Raw genomic sequence first — 10,724 nt, forward strand, 5'->3', positions numbered from 1 at the left:
GATAGAAAAAAAAAAAAAAAAGCTTATTCCCATCAAGTTGTGCTCAGTAGTATTACTTTTCTACAAAAGGATCTAGTTGGATGTCCTGGAATGCACCCTAGTCGGCCCTGCTTTTGAGCTTGGTCAAAACTTAGAGGCTTTTGGCCTCTCTTAGTAGGGGCGAACATTTGGTTTATTCAGTTAAAAATTGAATTCAATAAACTAAAATTTTTAAAACCAAAATAAAAAAAAATGAAAATCGAATCAAAACCGAATTACAATAAAACCAAAATAATATTTTGATTTGATTTTTGGTTAAAAACTGAATTTATTTAATATATATAATATTATATATTATAACCTATAATATATTATTATAATATATATTATGAAATTTAATTTCATTATAATATATTAATATATAAATATATAACATATTATATATTAAATATATATATATATTATATAATGAATTTTAGTTAATTCAGTAATTTGATTTTAATTGAAAATGCTCATCCCTACTCCTACGCTGCAGGTTGCACACTTGCACCCCCATATATAACTGAGTTCACATCTTCTATGACCACGGTTGTAGAATTCTCCTGCGATTTCCATTGAAATATGAACACAATAGTGATGGAAATGAAAACTCAGTGTATTTGTATTTCACTATTGGGAGATTGGAAGGGAGTGCTGTGACCATGGGGGCAGCAGATATGCTCTCCCAATGGCTATAGCCAGGTGCTTTGAAGCTGCGGCTGTAAAGAGATATACCTCCATGACCTGTTTTAATGCACGAAATGCAAGTATTAATGGCCCGACTCCATATAGTGTTCAAAATGTCTCAGGCCTGATTACAATCTCCCCACTCCCCAGGCTGGGTAGGGCTTATTACGACTGCAATTTCATTTGCAGTCATACAATTGTATGAGTGCAAATGGCCCGACTTTACTTCGGGTTTCATTTTACTGCATTCGGGATGCAAAGAAATAAAACAAGGTAAAATTTGAAAAGAAATAAATCAAAATTTGCACTCAAATAATTTGCACATTCATCAGTGCAAATGAAATTGCATTGCAAACTAAAGATGCAGGAGAAATTAAGCATGAATTAGACTTATTCTTACATGTACAAATTCTGTACATAATTAGAGTCTAGAATAAAAATACAAACATCAATCTGTACTGTAAACGAGACACTAGAGTCATCATGCGAGTTACATGGCAAGTTCCATATCCAAACCGGATACTACAGTAGATGTCTCCTATTCGAAGATTCCTTTGGTTGCAACTCAGTCACTATTACCTTGTGGATAGCTAGAATCCTATTTGATTCTAAGGCTGTGTTTGGTTGCAATGCAAATTTATTTGTACTAGTATAAATGTATGAGAATGTAAATGTAAAAATTGCATTCTTATTTAATTTTGTTTTGGATTTTACTTTATTCTACTTCATGTCTTAATTTACTTTATTTGTACTACAAGCAAACAAAATAAATTAAAATTTGTACTGCATTGCAATCAAATACAGCCTAAGGCTCAGTTTGGATGGAATACATGCATATACAAATATATAGACTTTGTATTTTGTATTATTTTGTATGTATTTATACTCTTTTCAAATTTAGCCTAAATTTATCTTACATCTCTATTTAAGGTAGAGAGAGAATAAAATAATAGCTTCCTGCTTCTGTGTTTTCTTTGTTATTTATGGTTATATGTACATGTGCATAAACACATGCCTACACTTATACCTACACACATGCATACATGTGCCCCCCCCCCCCCCCCCTCTCTCGATGGTAATACCTAACTTTTGCAGAAGCTTAATTCCGTGGTGTTCATCGATTCTAAGTTTTTCTTGGTGTCTGTGTCTGTGTATTCACTATACAATCAGAGTTGGTACAAAATTATTTATATCTTCTAAAAGTTAATCATAATTGGTTCCGTTGTAATTCATTTTGGTAAACAAATTATTGGGGTAATCAAGTTTTTAAAAATCAGACCGGATACGGAACTGTTTTGGAGACCATTCTAGAATCGAATGGTACAACTGTTCGGTTCAAACAGACGGCCTGTTATGATTTAAAAAATAATTAAAATAAAAAAAAACTAAAAACCATTGTTCGAATCAACGGTTCAACTGCTTGAATCAGCAGGTTGCTGACCAAATCAATAATTTTTAGCTCAGGAGTAATTTTAGGGTGAAATTGCCTGACCGGTTCCAAGGTCAACTGGTCCAACATATAGAAGGGCACTAGAATCCAGGACCCAGTACAGAACAAAGGAAAAATTAACAACCAAAAGCTTTACAACTCACCACGATAAGGACCAAGCAAAAAACTAGCCCACCACAGTCAAAACCACAAAAGCTAGCCCACCTCTTCTTCAATGGCTTAAATTTCTCATCTCTCACACAGCGTTGTTGTTGAACCGACCTTCTCCACTTTTGAGAGCCAAGATTTGACCACTACACCAAGTTGAATCCTTTGTCAATGTAACAAATGGAATTCGACAAAGAAGTATTGGCATAATTTAGTTAGGTCAAGTCTAGTAGTAATTTAACAAGCTTATTATTGTCTGGTTTAATTGGTGGATTTTGATGAATTGTTATAAATTGAATGCATCCTAGAAGAGCCCTCTATGTTAACATACCTTTTATAACACAAAGAAATCAAGTCATTTTTATTTGAATTTCAACTGTAGTTTTGCTGTTTTTATCATTGGGTTGCAATTGAAAATGGTAATAACTTTCCAAGCTGCTTCTTCTTCTTCTTCTTTAATTATTTAGTTGTTTTTTTACATATCCATTCTATTAATTTTTAGAATCCCCTGAATTATCAGATTCATTTAAACCATGCAAATTTCCTAAAGTTCAAGTCTTCTTAGATATTTTTCAGTATCTTACAAATTTTGATTTTAGAGTATGGGCATCACTTGCCAGCATCCCTTTGTTTGTTCTTTCTGAAAGTCATAAGTTCAACATCTCTAGCTTGGCATTTATTGAAAATATCTATATCTTGTCATCATCTTAGGCTAATCAATACTTTCATTAAGACAATTTGGAAAATCTCTATGACAAGATATTTTTCAATACTTTTGGAAGAGATTTTTTTTTCCATACTTCCATGCATTAAGATAATTTCATTATGATCAATTTTCCATTAGTTAGACCACTTAGTAACCATGATGCAATCCTGATGGCATTTGAGGAAACATTCTACATATTTTTCTCTAACTAAAAGTGTTGCTAGCTACCTATTTATTTTGGCTGTTCTCCAAAAGGATGTATTACAAATATCATTTTTCATGATTCTCCAAGAATATACTATAACTGGATCAAATGCTAGTCGATCAATGGTATTAAACAAATTGAATTTTAGTTATTTTTAAGTACTGAAGTGGATAGGGATTTGGGTTTGGTATCTCTAATACAGATGATCATTTTATCAAATATAAAGACAGACAAACACAACAACTTAATTTTGGGGTGGGGGCTAAAATCTTACCTAAAGAAAAGCTAGGTAAAAGAAATATATATATTATATGCAACCAAACAGCATAACCACCTAATGAGGGGCATAAAATGTTTACTTAAAGCAAAGGAAGCTTTAAATAAAACTAAGGGTGATGCAAGTTTGTTTATTTAAAGAAATAGAGCAGTTTCTTATTTGGCAGGAAGAGATCCTTTAAGATAGATTACCCGAAATTCCTCATAGCTTATTCCTAGTTTTTTTTTTTTTTTTCTAAATAAGCCATTTGGTTCTTCTACATGTACATATTAATCTTGTATTGCCATACTCTACCAAACCATAACAAAATTAATCAAGAAGATATTCAATTTTACACATTCACAGTCAGTCCCCTATTGCTTCTTTTACCTTTTCTTGTTTTTATATAATCCACATATTTTATGGAAATTCTGGTACAAATGACCTTTATTTTCTGTTTGAGAAGGAATTGGCTATTGATGAATAGACAGCCATCATCCCCCCTCATTGTTTTATATCACCTAGGGCTGTTCATAAGAAGACCCAACCCGACCAATTCGGACCGATCCAACTCAAGTCAGTCGGGTTTTTTTAGTACCGGTCGGTTTCGGGTTGTAAAAAATCATAAACCGACGGTTCGGGTTGGTTCGGTTCTCATGTGTAAAAACCGAAACCGACCTGAACCAAACCGACTTAGTAGTTAGTTCTTAGTTGCAACCCAAACTTGCACCACACAGGCACATGGGGGGTGCTCCTGCTTCACAAAGTTATTGGCCTGTTTTCTCTTAATTTATGTGCTTTCTTTGCTGGATGATGTTGCTAGTTACTTCTCTGACGCCCAATCTACCAATTTATTACCATGGTTGAACTTAGAGCCGAAACCGACCCAAACCAACCCAACCAGACTCAAACCAATCAGGTTGGTTTTGCTTAACATAGGGTCGATTTCAGTTTCAATTTTAGGTAACCCGACCAGGTCGGGTCAGTTGGGAAAATCTCAGTAAACCAACCCAACCCGACCCATGAACAACCCTAATATCACCTATATATGTTCGAACATGGAGAGCCATTAGTAGCCAATATAAACAAGTAATTGATGTGTGTGTTCTGAATAATCTACATAGAATGGATTCCAAACATATATGCATGTGAACACAAAAATAATGCATCATGTGTTCATGGGCCTAGTAGACATGTGAATTGGTAACAAGGTCAGTTTGTATACAAAAGATTCCAAGGATTATTTTGGAGAAAATTGAGAAACTTGTCATCCTTCTAATATTTGTGCTGGGATTTCCTTTGGTTCCTTGAACTTGTAAAAGAAAGTTATAATAAATAAGCTCCATTCATATAACACATTGATGACACTCGGGATTTCCTACCCACTCTCTACCCACCGTGAATTGGAGCTATACATCTCTATTATGAATTAAGAGATGTATGGCTCCAATTCACGGCGGGTAGAGAGTGGGTAGGAAAAGTTTGTAGGAAATCTGGGCTCCATTGATGAGGTTTTGTATGTGTTTGGTCCTTTAAGCATGATCTCTTCATAAAGTTCATTTATTTCTTCCTAAAAATGCTCATATTCTAGATATTGACATGGGAAGGGGAGCAAAAGAGCAAGAAGAACTAGAAAGAAGTTTGCAGTCCTTCAATCATTGATCTCTATCTCGATTATGACTTGTAACTAATAGAAATCACTTAATTATTGAGCATTTAATTACTTTCTTATGGACTTTCACCATTGAAAGATGAGCATTGATTGTCCATTTCTAGGTAAAAATGATTCTTTTCTTTCATCAGTCTCTCTAACCTAATTAGGTTTCCATTAGAGACATCTAACTCTTTTTAGTTAGTAATTGACTTTGAGAAAGCAATACATTTTCCTGATCAGTTTGGATTTAGATTAATAAAATGGAAGTAAGACATCAACAAAATTGTTATAGAACTTGGGGGTTTTGAGAACATCTTTTTCTCTACTCAAATTAAGAAATAATTGAAGATAACTTATCCATGATTGAGCAACGTACCATATAATCTCTTCTCATAAGCATTATTCTAGATGATGGATTAATCTTATAGCTTCACAGCTTCGAGACCACATCTTGGCCCCACAACGTCCCGTCCCTACCATGTCCCACAGCACATCCCCGCCGTGTATTGGGAACATTTCTCAATGATGGTATCAAAATTGATGATATTATCATCGAGAGATGCTCTCAATACATGACGGGGATGTGCTGTACTGTGGGGCTGGACGTTGTGGGGCGGGGATGTGAACTCCACGGCACGGCTTCACCTAAAGTGTTTAGACTGTTTGACTTTGGAGTATGGAGCTTAAGACATCTCTTGGTTGAATGGAGAATAAGTGTTCCCATATGGATCAATCTTCCTTTTCTACCGGGGTTAATTTCTATTTGGAATTAAGGTTAGGTTTATTGTGGTCTACCAAGATCCTCAGGGGTGTTTGTAGAAAATTTAAATAAGGAAATTGATATCCTGCAGTCTGTTGAAGCACATAAGGATTTAAATAAGGTGAGTGCTGTAAATCCATCGTCTCTACATAAGCAAGGCAGTATGGTCAAAGATGATTTATTTATAGGTGACCATAACAAGCTATTTTGGGACCTAGATTCCTATTCTGGTAAAATGGCTAATTCAGCCCCACCAACTAAAGAGCTTTGGAAGCGAGAGTTAGCCCCACATCTTAATTGGCAAGTTTGATCAGTGGAAGAATTGTATTCTAGTGAGGCCCCCATTCCTAAGAAAAGATATTTAACCCTTGTGGTTTCTCAATTAGTTAGAAGAAAGGATGACCAGGCAACTACCATTAATTCGATTCTTAGTCCATCCAAAGGAGGGTTTGGCATAGGCCAAGATAAGGAAGATCCTCAGGTGACATAGGAAAACCATCTTAGTTCTAATCTGGTTAATAGAGAAAAGTTGACTATGGTTGTATCAAATGTTGTTCAAGATGATGAATTTCAATCAGAGGAAAAAGGACTAGACATCATGGAACTTAAAGGTTCAGTGCTATGTTTATATTTTCAGAGGATATGCTCTCTTGTTTTGCTTGGGGTAAGGTTTATGTTACACCCCCCCCCCCCTATTATGATTAATAAATTTCCTCCCTCTTTATATAAAAAAAAACAAAAAAAAAAGTGTTTAAAAGTTGGAAACAAAGAGTTCATCAAAACCATTATCACTGTACTTGGCCCAAGGTAAAAATAAAATACTTAACAAGAACTGTAAATAGTGACACTATCATGCATGCCTATATCTATATTAGGACAGAAGCATACATCAGAGAAGAAATTGCATGTATTCTATACTAAACTAAGTTGGTAGTCATTTTCATCTTGATCGAGTGTTTCCACTAATTAAAAGTTCACATAATTTGTAGGAGTAATGAAGAACAAAAATTTCATGGAATTCGATACAAGAATGTGCCGTAATATGTGTGTGTGTGAGAGAGAGAGAGATGGAAATAAACTTAGACACCCCATGTGGTAATTATAAATTTAGATGGAAATTAGTAAGTAGGACCGTTGCCTCTTTTGGGTGAAGAAAAAAAAAAACAAAACTATTCTGAAACTACTTCTAACTAAATAGCTTAATAAGAATAGCTAATTAAACAATTCCATTCTTCTCCTAGGTGGAAATATGTATAGTTTGGGTTCTGCAAGTATATAGTCATTTTCATATATGTAGAAATACTAATTGAATGGGTGCTAATATAATTTAACTTTTGCCCAATTAATAATTACCTTTCCTCTACAAACAACAATAGCTTTGTTCTTTTTTTTTAATTTTTTTTCCTTTTAATCTTTAATTTCTTTTTGCTCTTTTTGAAGACAACAAAGGAAAGGATGGTGTGGTTGTGAGTTGTGACGGTTATGCTGTATTTATGGAATTAGGTATTGCATTAAAGACCACAGTTTGGCATCTTTTGAAAGTCCAAGAAACACTTTATGCTGCATGTGGTCCCTTTACATTGAATTATTGGATTGCATTATGAACCCCATACAATTGGGTTGGTTTCTTTTCATTCTCAAGTTTGAAATGAAGTAACAGTCTCTGAACCGAATGCCCTTCATTTTCTATCAAACCAAACACAACCTAGTTATTGAATTTTATAATGTTGAATCTTGGAAAGTGATGAATGGTCCAGCCAGATTCAAAATGTATGGGTGAAACCAACACTATTCCAAAAGAACTCACATTATTTAATGAATTATTTTACCACTCAACCAAGCAGAGAATTGGCTTCCATCAACCACTGACAAGATAAGAGAACCTTAGTTTACAGAAAAATGAAAAGATCATTATTCAAATATGAATCCTTATGTGGGTCAAAAGAGCACTATGAAGAAATAAAAAAAAAGGGTTTGTTTTTGTTAGGACGATTTCTTAAAATCTGATTCCAATATTTTAATTCAAGAAAGAATAAAGGAAAGTAAGATCAGAAACATTCTCTTAGGTTGCATTTGGTACCATTGTTGTTTCTTCCAGCAACGTTTTGAATTGATCAATACAAATTGGTGAGAAACATGTGTTGTGACATATGCTTTTTTGAAGATAAAAGAAAAACTTTAAATGAATGAAAAGAGGAGTGAAGATATAATAATAAAAAGAGCTCCACGAAACCATAAAAGCTTTCTAGGCCCAAGAGCATGTACTCCATGTACAAAAGGAACCTAGGAGAACTGCATATGCATATTTGGGACTGATTACTTCAGCTACATGAAACTGTTGTCACATTACATATGAGAGTCATTTCAACTAGAAAAATGCATGTGTATGATTTGATCATTGACGACTCTAGTTGAAATTTCAATTTTAACATTAAATATATCTTTCACAAATTTGTATTGATCAACTCAAAAAACGTTTCATGTACAAATAGCGATGATACCAAACATAACCTTAATCATAATCATATGACAGAATGCCCAGTTCTAGACAAATAAGCTGATGGATGTAGCTAGGCCGGGATTAGTGGAGCAAACGAATGCATTATTATAATTTATTCATATGGCTGTTTCACATTTTTTTCTTATCTTTCTTCCCTATATTTTTCTTATAACCATTACTAAATCTTCCATAGATTTTAATTATTCAAAAGAGAAAATCAGTTTTGAACAGTTAATAAACCCATGATGTAACCATGGTCCAAATTAGTTCAAACATGGGTTCAGTACACATTGAATTAATCTAGAGTCGAGTCATCCCCTTCCCCGCTAAGCTACTTGATTCCAATTTTTGAACATGGGTTCTGCTCATCTGCCCAACTTGGTGCAGTTGGATCGACACAATATACAGAAAACAAAGCTTCCAATGTTTGAACATGGTCCCTGCCCATCTGCCCAACTTAATTCAGTTGGCATGACCCAATATACAGAAATAAACAAGGCCCTTCAATATTGTTTTTTTTTTTTCTTTTACTTAATGATAATCAGATTTAACAAGTTTCTTCCTTGTCTTTCCATTAACAAGACCCTTCGGTGATGTTTAGTTTCTTCCTTTTGTATTCCTTGCATGAATTATCCATATTAAACAAGTTTAGTGAACTATCTGTTGACTGATAAGGCCTCCTAACCATTTTCAATGTGGAATTATAGCAAGGAATTAGTACTTGGTACCACCTATGTGGTCCTCACTCATCACTAGAGTACTCTAAATACTGGAAGATCAATCTCCCTGAAAGAGTTCTCACCTCTGTAAGCATTAATTATTGAATACTAGATGGAGACTTCTTTGTGTCTGAAGACATTAGCTGAAGTTGCATTGAAGATTCAATTCTTTGTGTCTTCATTGCCTCTGATCTTGATCTCCCAAGAGAGAATCAAATGTAACATGAAAACTTTGTTTTTCCTTTTTTTTTGGAATATTGGGTTTTGATTAATGTTTCACATGTATACATAGAGAGATGATGGTGATGATGATGACTAGCACTAGCACTCACAGGACCACCATAGATGATGAAATTGATTAGTCCAACCCATAAGATAGCATAGCATTCTAGTTCATTGATCCTGTTGGACTTGTGGTCCAGGTTTTGAGTTGAATGGGCCTAAGCACCAAACTGTAGACATCTATGATGCATTGGACCATTTTTCATGGATTCAACTAATCTTCACTTAGCATCAGATTAATTAGAAGGTTACGTTTCTGTTTTGATCATTGGGTGATCACTTCACTTGCCCATGATTCACACATTTCTATTACAGGAGGCAGTGGGGCCATAATCACAGCCTTCAATTTTGCTGAGGAGCATCATGTATTTTCTCACTGATCAATGACTTGTCATAGTCAACTTGGTGAGTATAAGAATACAATATTTCCTTATATTTACAGTATAAACCAAAGGGAGGTCCACGGACCCAATAATTGCTGAGGCGTTCATAGTCACAGAATCACTTCCTAGGGAGTTTAGGTAGTCCTAGGTTTTGATCATAATGAAACATAGCAACTTTCCGGGTCGGTCAAACCCATATACCATAAAACTAAGGTTGTCAGTGGGTCGGTTCGGTTCGGGTCCATGTGTACCTGAATCCTATCATATTCATTGGATCTTGTCAGGTTATGATCCATTTATGATACGGGCGGTTCTATACCCAGACTTGTCTTCAGTACTCGATTTCAAGGTCGATACACCTATTGGGTCCTCAAAAATCAGTTACAGGTTGGACCCAATTCCCAATTGGTCTTAAATCTATGGACCAGCTGAGTTGGACCCTGTTATACTGAAACCAAATCTCAGGGGCTGGGATGTGGACTATCCACGTAATTGGGTATTCTTTCCACCCTTACTAGAGCTGTTAATGGGTCGGATCAGTTCGGGTATGCTGGTATAAGAGCAAATAGAAACAGGTTCATCGGAATCCAATACGAAAGTCAAAGAAGGTTGGAATTCAAGAACACTAAAACAAGTATAAAAGTAGACGGGCTGGCTTGTCGGGTAGAGACTAGAGACTAGAGAGAGAGAGAGATAACCCACAGAAAAGACCACAAGTGAGACGATGTGGAATGGCAGAGTCAATAGTCTCATAATTAGGTATGGGAGAGTTGCTACCTTGCTAGGCGTACAACAAGCAAGTGGGGTTTGGACCCGGGTCTTTGTAGGATCCGAATCCAAAGAATGACTATCCTGAGGTTCTGGAATAGGAGGGTAAGTGCCCTTTCTCAGCTTCTCTTGTTACCCCAAATGAATCAGAACGTCACATGGGAGTCATCTTCAGCTGTGTCATAAACA

This window comes from Nelumbo nucifera, chromosome 6 (assembly GCF_055504915.1).
Source record: "Nelumbo nucifera cultivar China Antique chromosome 6, China Antique-T2T, whole genome shotgun sequence".
Lineage (NCBI taxonomy): Eukaryota > Viridiplantae > Streptophyta > Magnoliopsida > Proteales > Nelumbonaceae > Nelumbo > Nelumbo nucifera.